Here is a 12,161-nt window from a genome sequence, read left to right as displayed (position 1 = left end):
GATTGCAAGCCTTACATAGCTATTTGAAAACCACAAAAGAAAGAGTGACCAAGAGAGAGTACAACAACTGGCATACATATCTATAAAATTTTTGTAAATCAAGATAGCCTGCTAGTTATCAACCTCATTATAAAGTGTCTTGCCCATGTAAGAGCTCAAATGCAATAGAATCGTGAGAGTGTCTGTGTGTGTGGATCCTTGTGCAAGCAATTGATACTTGCTTAGACAAAGTAAGAATGCTCAATAAAGGAAGTATTTGATGAGACCCGGTGTGACTTAAGGGTAAGGCCTTATGAAATGAATGGGGTATAAGAGGGCCTCTTTATTTGGAAGTTTAAGGAAATGCTTAAGGCTTCAACCAAGTTTTGACCAAGCCCAAAAGAGAGGGCAAAAATGCCTATGTAAAAATTCCATTTCTATATTTTGTTTTTGAATTAGAATATTTTAACAAAAGAGAGGTGGGTAATTGAAAGTTAAAATGTTTATTTCCCACCCTTCTCCTCTCTCTCTAACATAGAAACCACTCTCTCACTTAAATCTCACTAAAGGAAGCACTTCTCAGTCCCATGCTAGAAAAGAAAAATTTTCACGTTCTCTCACTGCATTCTCTCTCTCTCTCTCTCTCTCTCTTCCCCCCTTTTCTTTCTTGTCATTTCCCTCTCCCAATCATTGAAAAGACATTCTATGCTGTCCAGTTTTGAGAAGGTGCAGATCCTCCAAGGTTGCAAATTTGCTCTCTCTCCCACTCTCTCTTCCTCTATTCTCTCTCTCTCTCACTCTCTCTCTCTCTCTCTCTCTCTCTCTCTCTCATGCTTGTCCCACTCTAACTTCATGTGAGAGCAATGGGAAACTCCATTACCTCTGTGTGTAGCAATATTTCTCTCATTAAAACACTCATGATTAACAATTTGAATTCAAAGGAGACTAAGCTACATTCTCTCTCTTTCTTCCCTCCACAACATAATCCTTTTCTCATATCTCTGAGTACTCTTTGTTTCCTACCTCCATATCTAGATTCCTCTTCTTGTAGCAGTCACCATTACACCTTCTCTCTCTACTTTTCTTGATTAACTAACAAAAATATGATTAAATCCCCTTCTCATTCCCTTCCACTGCAAGACATTACTAATAAGCCAAAACAATACCGATTGAATGCTAATTTGGAGCAGGAGTACCCTACTGTGCGACTTGCCACATTTAATCCTAATGATACAGATCAACTATGTAACATTGAATGCAAGGCAATCAACTTATGGTTTGATGGAAAGATTTACCCTAGTGATCCAATGACCAATGCATCACCACCCTTTTGGAATGTCATTGAGCTACTGCAATTTGTGGAAGATGGAAGAATGGCCTGCTTGGCTATTGCTAGAGATCGTGTTCAACTTTTGTTAATGAAAGGGAAGCAAGAAAATAGCTCTGTGCTGCATATTTGGCATTGCAAGAGAAGCATGTGAAGGACATTCAACAAGTCAGAGAGGAAGCCAATGAGAAGACAAAGCAGTTGAATGATGACATGGTGAAGCTCAATAAAAAAGTAGAGCAACAAAAAAAAGAGAAAGAGCATCGGTTGGACACTTATGTTCAATTACTACATCACACTGGACGTAATATATGATTCTCATGTGTTGGAATAGATGCCTCGGTCATGGAAACCTTGCTCTTGGCCAATATGTCCACCAAACAATATTTCCTACAATGTTTCATTGGATATAGTGTTAAATTATCATTCAAGAAACCAATACGTTCATTAAATATAATGTTAGATTATCATCCAATTAGAAATCAATACGTTCAAAAGCAAACAATGCTCACTCTGCACTGCTAATGCGTGCATGTGCAACCTCGGAAGCCCTAAAAGTGGTCATTTTGTATCCCTTCTCTCCCCAAGCCACAAATAAAATACACTTTCAAAAGAAGTCCACACCGTTTCTCGATTAGCAATGATAGCTATCTCCACTCTCGTCCGAGCAAAGAAGTTCTCCGTCTCCCTTAGAGCTATGTCATAGCTTGGTTTGTACTCCGCTTCTCTTGAAAGCCTATTATCCGTATCATCATCAAAATTATGTGTCTTTTGTCAATACATTACATTGAGATCCTTATATAGTACATAGCATAAAGAAAAAATGATTTTTAAACAAAGTATCACCAAGTCATCCAATGCATGTGTATTATAATTTGCACTCACCTTCCACATTAGCTGTGCTAGTAAAGACATCAGTAGTCTAAGCCATCTCGAATGGTTCATTGCCATGCAACGAAGAGCTCTCTCAAATTTTGCCCCGTCCTCTCATTGAATTTGTCCAACAAGGATTGGGTTTGCAAGTGCCAACTTTTGCATCATGAAGATGTCGTGGGTAGTGGTGTGAAACAAATGGACTCATGTCACCCTAATTTTTTTGTGTAACAATTAGCAACAATTTGAAATTCAAGTGCAATAAAGATAATGTAAAGAACCTTACTTGTTGATCATGATGAGCACTAATGGAAACTCTGCAACCTCCTTAGGGTCAAACTTCACAAGCGTGCACTCAACCTTGGGGGTTGAGACTTCATCCAACTGCTCGTGCAATGCCCTATCTTTCCATGCATGAGCCAATGATTACCATCCCCTCACAACAAACATTTTCTCCTCCATGTGATTGAGCTATGGAATGTTTCTAATTTGATGATCGAACATGGAAGACATCACCAACTCTCTCCTATAAATACCACGCCTATTGAAGGGTACAAAATCTTACCTAGGGAGAGCTTTCTACACAATAAAATGTGTCATCATAGGTTGATAGCCTCTTTCAACTATATCAGCTGTGAGTTTTGTCACACAATCATTGTTCGTTCTAATGGATGGATTGGCCAAAATATGACAAAGAGGAACTCTTGGAAAGAGGTGATTGTATGACACGTTATGTACCCACTGACCAAGGAAAAAGTGCATGCAATGGACTCAATGGAATGTCAATTTGACGCTCATCTTTGGACAAAAGCCACAAATCTCCAACATAGTCTTCTTCAGGATTGTACAAAGAACCCAATGCATTTGTTCTTTGAAAGCATCAATGATGTTTGCCCCAAACTTCTAAACTATGGGTGTTCTAATTGTGCACACTTTAGCGGTAGTTTGTTGAGGGCACCGACACTCGACGAGGTGTGTGACACTTCATTAGGCAAAGTTGTATGTCACTTTTGTTCCAATGCTACACTATGTATTGGAACTTGTGATACCCTCGGATAAGACATGCAACAGATTGTTAATTAATTGAGACACACACTCCCACGACATTCATGATGGCACATCAAAATCTCTTACAAACAAAACCAAAGAAATGGTTTCTATTGACCATCAAGCGGGCTCTAAGAAGTCTAGATGTGTGTGGCAAAAGAAATAGTAACGGGGACTATTCTTCAAACTAATGGTACATGCCAAAAAAATTGGTGAGAAAAACCTATACAACATGGCAGAGGAGATGGGTCCTTTAGTGCAAGGAAATTGGTAATAGTTTTCTTTTTCAAAATGTAGTTTATGTTATGTAGAAGTAATATGTTTGTAATGCCCCTTTCATTGAATTTATCCATTAAATTTTAAGAATCTATTTCTTCAAAATGATAAAGTGGGTCAACCAAAATCATTTGGTATCAATGCACTTCTCAAGTTGAAACGAGATTGCAGTTATGACTTCTTCCAAGGTAGCCAATTTTTAAGGTAGGGTAAGGAAGGGGAGAAGTACTTTGTTTTCAAAATGTCCACAATGGATCTATCATTAGGCATCGACTTGGTGAACCGCTTGTGGTGTAATGGACCAAGAAACCTGTGTTGTGCTTGGGTGCAATTTGATCACACTATATGGGTCACAGATTGGGTAACAATGGCGTGTCATGTATATGATCCAAGGTATGTTTTTAAAACATACTATGTGTTACGTGTCACATTGTTTTGTAAGAAATTGATTTTCATTCCTTTGTGGGATAGCATGCAAGACCTACTCAGTATAGCCACATGCAAAATGAAGGAAGAGAACATGGAATCATAGTGCCTCTTTTGGGAATGCCTCAATGACACATTGGTCAAACATGGATGTGAACCAACAAATTTCTTTAGATTCATAACAGATAAAGTGAAAGCAAATTGAAATGCAGTGTGTCATGTGTTCAATGGCAAAAAAGACAATGTAATGGAAGACCGAGAGCATTCCTCCCTATTTCATTGGAAGCAAAGCATGAATCAACACACAATGAAGTACATAGTAGTACCCTCACAAGCAACACACATAGAAATGTGTGAGAAGTGGAAATAAGAACAATCCAAGGAGGCAACTACTACCAAAGTTCAATTGATACAAAAATGGTGGCGACTTGGAGCTTGGTTGAACAAAAACCTTCCATACATGGATTCCTATCTAAGCTAGTGGGAGGTGCGCATTGCACATTGGAGTATCATCAGGACATACATTGAAAATGACACGACGGCCCCAACACCCCATGCAAAAATCTTGTTGAAAGGAAACATGGGTGTTGGCTAGCAGATTCATGAGGCGAATATCATTGTATGATGCATGCACCACCAACCTAGCTAATGCACTTCCATAGAGTGCGAAAGCTATTTCATACTTGCAGGGAAAACATTTAGGAAAGGGCCCATCCTTACAAATGCTTTCAAGTAGCTAAGTAATCGACCATCTTATGTCACATGCCTTGTGAATGAAGCTACCGAGGGAACGTCGTGCTACAAGGCACCCTCGACTCTAACGCACGACAATAAAAATTCTCAAAAGAAGACGTTTCTAATAGAGGTGATTAATATTGAGGATGAGTCAACTCATCGACCATAATACAATTGAATCACAAAGGATCGACAACTAGGTGGACAACCAAGGAAGATAAAAATTTAATAGGTGAAGGGACGCCAAACATGCCTCTCTAGAGCACTTAAGGGAAAGTATCCATGGTAAAGGAGAGCAAAATCAACGAAGCAATGTGGGCTATCCAACTCACCTGCAAATGTAGTAAAGTGACGCCTAGTGGCACACCTAATGGGGGGAGAAGATGTGACAAGTTCATTGTAGGCTCCAATGTGGGAGTCATGACTCCCTCTTTTGAAGGATATCACAAACATTTGAGGGAAATGGTTCATCAATGGTTTTGGTTTTGTACCAAGCATGTTTCACATTGTCATATTTTGGATAGAAATATTGACACACAGTATGGGGTGGTACCCACTATTTGGCCAGTGCAAATTGACACAAACCTTTCTCCAGCGAACAACGAGCGTGCTCCAAATATTTTGGGAACTTTGAGTGCGAATGAGAATGTGATGGGGTCATCACATGCCGGTCTCGTGCAGAGTGGTCCTTTGAACACCCAAGATGGTGTGCGAACAAAGTACTGCACCACAATCTTAATGGAGGAAAGTCACAAAATTGCTTTGGCTCTAACTTTGAAGGTAAGGCTCCCTAAAATGGCCTTTATTATCTCTCCTAAATGTCTTTGCCATGTTATAATTCCATCGATGAAGGTTTTTTGATTTTTTTTTTTTGTTTGGCTCACTTGAACATAGCATTGTCTGAAATATTTCTTTTGCATAATGTCATAAGGAACGAGACTACTAAGTGTCAAATCAATCATCTTTTCAATTTAATGATAATTTAATAGCCTCTAAAATGTTATAAATTTTATTTTGTTCACATCTTCTTTTGTGCACCATGCAAAAACTAATTTTTTGCACTACTCTCTCTAATCACAATGTGTGATGACCTTGAGATAGCCATCAAATCTATTTGTGATGCCATGGAGGCCATCCCGTATGGCAAAGCAACATATGAAAAACAATGGCTCAATAAAGTTGTCAATACAACGGCGGAAATGTATGACCTTTATAAAATGTGCACAAAGATCAAAATGCGCTCATTGCAAAGCTTGAACTTAAAGGGTAAATTTGCCATCACTTGATGTAAGAGAAGTAGGATCATCACACAGGGAGATGAAGAGAAACTAAAGGAGTACCCAAGGCATGCAATGAATAATCTCTTACCTGCACACAAGAGTAGCACCACAAAACCAAGCCCTTCGAGAAATTGATTGTGGGTGCAACATATAAAGTGATTTTGTATGTACTACAAGTGATATGAAAATGCTTTATATGAATAATGAATGTTCATCCTTTTTATGTTTCAATTAAATTGTACAATGGGTATGGAATGGAGCATTATGAAAGAATGAAAAGTATGCATATGTCTCATAGAATTCAAGGATCAAAGTCAAGATTGGGATGATCAGTGTTGGTAGACAAAATATACAAGCCCATCAATGCGGCCTCGAAAGCCTTCCAAGCAAGATTGAAAGCGAGTCAAACATTGAATTCTACCCAACACCTGACATGGAAGCTGCAAAGCTTATAAAAACTTGATACAAACTACGCATTCGATGTTAGAAGGACAGAAACTAAAGCTAGAAATCATTAAAGATCTAGCAAAAAAAAAAAAAAAAACAAGAACCTGATGAAAAACCTAAAGTGATAGTTCCAGACAGTGAAGATGGACTAGAGAGAATCCTCTTAGTGGAGGAGGATTGATAGAATCATGTGTGCGAACAAGTTATAGAAGTGAATGACAGAAGCCTATCTTTGAAATCAACTCCAATTGAAGAAAATTGGCTAGCCCTTGGACCTAGATGGAAAATCTTTCTATGGAGATTGGGAATCAGAGTAATGGAGCCTTTCAAAAGCCCAAACACTCAAGACTTTTTACTCATACTTGAGTAAAAGTAAAGACAAATCATTGGTATGCAAGACCAAAAAACTGAATATAGAAAAGTAGGCTTATGTGGAGAACCTATAGTCTATCATGCCAACACATCAATGTACCATAACATTGTCTGAATTGTTGAAGATCAGACCACATGTATGGAAATATCTGCAAGGCACCTTAAAAAAAAAGGGGCATAATCAAATTAACCAAAGAAAATATTAAAGAGTTGCATAAAAAAAAATCTCGAGGGAAAATCTTCAAGTCTATACCTATGAACAAGATAGGAGATTATTGCAAAGGGAACACAACTCTTTTGATGCAATATAATGATATAACAACCAACCATGGTTGTTCTAGATAGTGGAGAAGGTATTGCCATTGCAACAAAAGCAATTGAGGAAGACCTGTAGGCGGACATGGATGAAATTGCAATTGACTGATGTGCACATTGAAAAACCCATGGGATTTTTAGAAAATGTGATAGTCAGCTCATGTGACATTCACTACCAACACACTTTTGCCATTGTAGATGTTGAAAAAAAGTTCAACTATAAAATCATCTTGGGACAACCTTTTATAAGGCCAATATAGTTGTTCTAAGACTGGGGAAATGATTATCTATACTTAAAATAGGCTGGATTAATTATGTGTGTAGACCTAAAAGACCACTCATACAAGGATGTCTTGAAGAAACCAATCCAAGAACTAGATTCAGAGACATCGACCATAACTATATTACCATCATGGTTAAACAAAGACACACCAATTTGGATGTGTGGAGCCTTAGAGAATGGTAGTTTATAACGGGAGGATTGCATCTTGACTTGAATGTAAACAATGCTTATTATATACCAGAACCCTTTCCAAAATGTTTTCTTAAGCCATTTGGGTGGAATTATATTTTAGCCACTATGATGTTTGTGTCAATGAGTCCACACCCACCGTATTTTGCGATGAAGAGGGCTACCACATTATTCCCATCCAAATGGTAGCAATTGAACTTTTGGATGAGCAACAAGTTTTCTTAGATCATTATTATGATACCACATATGAGCTAGAGGAGGAAACATTTACTAATGAGGAATCCAATTCTTAAAAGAGCATGTGAGAGAAAAACTAATGCTATGAGGAGGGGATTTTTTTTTTGAATTCTCAATCAACATGGGAGACGCCAACTGAGATATAATAACGAATGGAGAATAAACTAAAGAAAAATCAAAATGTGCCAAAAATAGGAGACAAAACTCAAATTTTGATGATGGTTAATGCAGAAGATTGCACCAAGAATAAGATCACTTGCAGATGCCCCATCTCAAAAAAGGGAAAGGATGTGAAACGACAACCCAAAATGCGAAGGATTGATGAAACTAAAGAAAAAACAAAACCTTTAATGATGAAAACAAAGTGGAAGGCTGCGTATAGAGAGTTGAAGAGAACTTTGAAGGAGGTATGGACCGCTAAAATGGAGTTTTCCATAGTGACAATCCAGGGGCTATCAATGTTCCATCACATTACAAAACATATACTCTATAGGATCAAAGGATCATACAGAAACAGCTAGTGAGACATCGATGCTAAGGAACCTAGAAAATCCTATGAGGGCCCAAAAAACACCAAGAATATTTGACCTAGCAAAATCAAAGAACAAAACTAGCCTACATAGCTATAGACTTGTCTTAGGAAGAGGAAGAAATCCTCATCAAAACTCTGAAAGAGTATAGGGACACCTTTGCAGGATTGTACAAAGATCTTAAGAGAGTAGATCTTGAAATTTGCTAGAACACTATTCCTATGAGAGACGATGCAAAGCAAAGTAGAGACCCTATGGTACAATAAAACATTTTCCAAAAAGATAAAGGAGCAGATAGAAACACTCAAGCAAGCTGAGCTCATCTATGAAATAGAACACACCGATTGGGTGTCACCAATTGTGGTGGTACCAAAGAAAACAAAAAACTCAAAGTGTGTGTGATCTCAAGAAGATGAATGCCAAAAGCGTATAAGATAATTATACTCTTCCCATCACCGATCACGTTTTAGAGCGAGTAGGTGGAAAAGAAGCTTATGGCTTCTTGGATGGATTTTTTGGTTACAATAAGTTAGCCATTGATCCTAAAGATCAGCACAAAATGGCTTTTGCCACAAAACAAGGTATGTTTGCTTACAAAGTCATGCCTTTTGAGCTGACCAATACACTAGCAACATTCCAAAGGCTAATGAGCCATGCATTCAAAGAATATCTGAGAAATTTCCTAGAAGTTTACATGGATGATCTTTGTGTGCATTCATCCAAAAGTGAAGACTATTTTGAGCACCTTAAGCGTGTCTTTGAGAAATGTTGTCTATATAGGATTTGTCTAAATCCGGAAAAATGTGTAGTCATGGTTAGATAGGGCAAGATTCTCAGACAAATTGTCTTGAAAAATGGCATTGCAATTGACATGGAGAAGGTGGAAATAATTTCTAAGATGCCTAGACCAACAAAGGTTAAGGAAGTTCAAGCATTCATGGGACATTATGGATACTATTGTAGATTTATATACATGTATGGAGTCATTGCTAAACCTGTTTAGCCTTATCACTCACTTAAAATGGACCAAAGAGTGTGAAGAGTCATTTCAAAAGCTTAAACAAGCTTTGTCTTGAGCACCAATATTAAAGGTGCTGGACTGTAATAAAATTTACCATGTACATGTGGATGCATCAAACTTTAGCATATTGGCACAACCTAGAGAGGGAACAATGGATTTTCCTATCTCATACGCTAGAAGACAATTAAACACAGTAAAAAAGAATTACACCACGACAAAAAGAGAAGTACTTGGTATGTCTATGCGGTAAAGAAATTCATGCATTACTTATTAGCTAATAAGTTTGTCTTCTTTGTGGACCACCAAGCCCTATTTTATCTTGTCAACAACACTAGTGGGATTGTGAGATGGTTTATCATCCTGATAGAGTTTAATTTTATGATAATCATAAGAAGGGAACCACACATCAACGGGAAGATCACCTCTCTAGGATTACCTCAGAGGAACCTCCACAGGGAGTTGACAATGATCTGTTAGTTGCTTACTTGTTCTTTGTTGAGATGATTCCAAGATGGTTAAAAGATCTTGTCTCTTTGATGACTATATCTCAAGTAGATTCACATATCCCACTTCCAATTCCATTTTGCCGAAGACCAAACTTTGCAATGACTGATATGGTTAGGGGTCTACTAGCCAACTATGAAAAGAGATATTCATGCCTATGTGAATAGATGTTTCCAATGCAAGGAGAGAGTAACCATATCACATGCAACTTTGTTTCAAATATCCATTGTACCTAAGTGGAGTAGATATTTGGTGGAGTACTTGATGAATAGAAAATTCTCAAAAGACATGAGTAAATGAAGATAGAGCGCCATTGAAATTGAAACGGATAATTATACCATGATTCAAAAGCAACTATATAGATGAGGGAAGGACCAACAACTTAGATTGTGTGCCAATGAAGATGAATACATTCCTATCTTAGAACAAGCACACGTAGTGATAACAAGGGACCATGTCTCTCATGAAACCATAGCTAGAGCAATATTGATGGTTGGCATATGGTGGCCAGCTTTATTTATAGACACAAAAGAATTTGCTAGATGGTGTGACTCATGTCAGAGAGCAAAAATGATGATTAGAATTGACATCATGCCATTGCAACCAATGATGGAAGCAAGAGCATTTGCTAATTGGCGTATATACTTTGTTGTTCCAATACAACCACATGCTTACAAAACTCAGGCACAACACATTATTGTGGCTATAGATTATTTGACCAAGTGGACAAAAGATAGAGCCACTAGGAAGAACGATGCACAAACCACTACAACATTCTTGTATGAATGTATATTCACACATTACAGGCTACCTATTGAGCTTGTGAGTGAGTGATGACACACTTTCTCAAGGAGGTGATATTTGTAGCAGGGACTAATGAAGCCTTTGCTTTGTCTCCCATGAGAAGCGGTTGTAGATGTGTGGGGGTTCTCCGTGATTGAGTTTTTGCTAGAAATTTTGGAACCCACCTTGTCTTTGGTCTTTGTGTAACCGTCTTTTGCATTTGCTCCTTTTGCTCTATGATTTGATGGACATGAGGCTTTGGTACCCATACCTAATTTTTATTGCCGTAAAAGCCTTGCTTCTATAGTAGAAGGAAAGAAATCGATTTAGAGGTTATAGCTCCGTCAGCTTGTAGTGGCTTTTGTTTTCTCTTCATTGTGACTACTTGCCTATGGGTATAGCCTTGTGCCACATGATTGATCTTAGTTGTTCTCAGTTGTGAGCTAGTACCTTTGGTAACCATATTTGAGTGTTTACCTTCATAAAATCCTTGTGCTTCAAGTAGCTTGGATGGAATCATCCGTTGCTTCACCTCTCTTTGTTGGTTAGCTTTTGTCTTTGGTACCCATACTTTCTGCATTGCTTGTTGCTTTGAAGGTCTCTTTTGATGTCTTTTGCGGTTTTTCTTCCTCATGCTTGAGGTTTTTGTCTTCCATTGATAGATAGGCCTTTGATTTTTAGAGCTTCTTCTTTAGGTGAGTAGGTCCAAGATCGTTTTGACCCAAACATGAAATTTATCCTGGAAGTAGCATTGAGCAGTGATTGACTCATTTGATGCTACCCACACTATCACCTTCGACTGTCGAGGCTAAACTCATGATAGATGTATCCAAATTGAAGCTTTGACATTGATGTGCTCTTTGGAGACTAGCACTTGGTTGACTCGTTTTGTCTTACTTTGGAGCCTTTTTTGTGATGGAAACTTTGGTTGTTACACCTTTTGCTTTGGTTTCCATTGAATTGGTGATGGTGTGGCTCTTGATGTAGAGGCTGCGTAGGAGGTTTGGTGGAGACTTGTTGACAGTAAAGTCAACTTACAAGGTTGATTTTCTTCAGTTTTTTCTTTAGCTTTACCTTTCTCTGCTATAGTTGGAGGCTTCTTCTTGTGCATGAACGTGAGGTGCTTCTGAGACTATTGTTGTTGTTGTTGGAGATTTTTGTTTTTGTTAAAAGAAGATGTTCATCCAGACCTCTATCAAGACCAAACTCTCTCGGATATAATGGGATTCAATTATGTAGAAGGTGTCCTTGAACTCCCCAGTACTCAACTTGAGTATGGCTTTTGCCATGCCAAAGCTAGGAGTTTACTTTTTTGAATGTGTGTATATTGTCTCTTCTAGCTTGCTGATCATCGGATTTCCCATCATTATCCACATATCATAAGACATCAAATTCTTTGTCACATATTGATCTAGCATAATTGAACATGTGATTTTGTGTCTTGTTTCTCCACATATGCTGAATTTGATCATTGTAGGAGGCAATCGGTCTTTTTTCTTATTCACATTCTTCTCTTGATCTTGAGTTTGTTGAGCAT

Source organism: Adiantum capillus-veneris, chromosome 25, assembly GCF_014529385.1.
Source record: "Adiantum capillus-veneris isolate H3 chromosome 25, ASM1452938v2, whole genome shotgun sequence".
In the NCBI taxonomy this organism is placed as follows: Eukaryota; Viridiplantae; Streptophyta; class Polypodiopsida; order Polypodiales; family Pteridaceae; genus Adiantum; species Adiantum capillus-veneris.
Note: the sequence above shows the minus strand (reverse complement) of the source record.